We start from the raw sequence: 1,291 nt of genomic DNA on the forward strand, positions 1-1,291 counted from the left end.
ATATATGCAGTGTATTATTTGTTGAAACTGTACTTCCGATTGGATTTGAAACTGTCTCATTGCTATCTGTTTATCAATAAAACTTTGAAAAAAAAATAAAAAATTAAAAAAAAATATGGAGTTGGTACAGGGTCTCACTACACAGCGTGGTCTTGTAGTGATCCTCCTGTTTTCAGCCTCCCCAGAGCTGAGATTACAGGTGTGCACCACCATGCCCAAATTCCGTGCCGGCTCAGGACTTCTGGGGGCAATACTAGCAAACTAAATTTAATGTAATGTAAGGAAAATCCTTCACCATCATTAAATTGGTACATTATGTGGATATAAGGATGGCTCATTTTATGTAAATTGCTACTCAAAACACAAGAAGTACTAATCAGTCCCAAGTTCTTTTGATACTATGAATAACCATGTTTTATAATTGCATTCCAATGAGCCTAATTGCACAAATAGTTTATTTTAAAGAATCCCCTTCCAGAAACCTAAACTTTTTAATGTTTATTTTGGTGCTTTGTTTGTTATTTGTGGCAAGGTATCACTATGTAGTTCAGGCGGACCTTAAATTTACTAAATTTACTGTAATCCTCATTACTGGTATTACAGGTATGGCCTGCTATGTCTGGCATTACTTTCATTTTATCTTATATTTATTTCCTTTCTTCCTTACTTGGAACTGATTTGTAAGTCTACTTCAGAACAAAATACTTTCATTTGTCAAATCCATTGAACCTCATGGTCTATCAGAAACACATGCTCTATATGTATAGTTGTTCTTACATTTTCCATTTTGAGATTCCATGCATAAATTGTAACACTTATTTACTGATAAATTTAATTGTATGATATATGTGCTTAGTTTCAATACAATCATATGTCTGGTTGTGATTGTTAGCACATCTTTTAGCTTTTATTTTCCATAGTAACTATAGTTAAATTGATGTTAAGAATTAATGTTTTTGATAGAATATATTGAAATAGCTACCAGTCAAAGAAATACTCATTTGCTTTCATTTTTTTCATCAATATATTTTTTAGAACAGAGGCACTTACTTCTATATAATTAACATTGTTTGATATGAAAGTATTTATGAATAATGGAATGACCTCTGCTTCCATGTTGACTCTTGATACTAAGTGCTTTGAGATCTGATCAATTAGGGCGGGACCATGACAGACACAGAGCCAGCACATCACCATCTCTGAATTCAGAGCCTCCAGGCAGTTCCATTCTCCCAATCTCCTCTTGGTCTCCTCATTGAGGGCTGTAGCTTGTTCATAAGCTGCATTTTAG

The sequence above is a fragment of the Octodon degus genome, unplaced genomic scaffold (genome assembly GCF_000260255.1).
Source record: "Octodon degus isolate 3935 unplaced genomic scaffold, OctDeg1.0 scaffold00012, whole genome shotgun sequence".
Lineage (NCBI taxonomy): Eukaryota > Metazoa > Chordata > Mammalia > Rodentia > Octodontidae > Octodon > Octodon degus.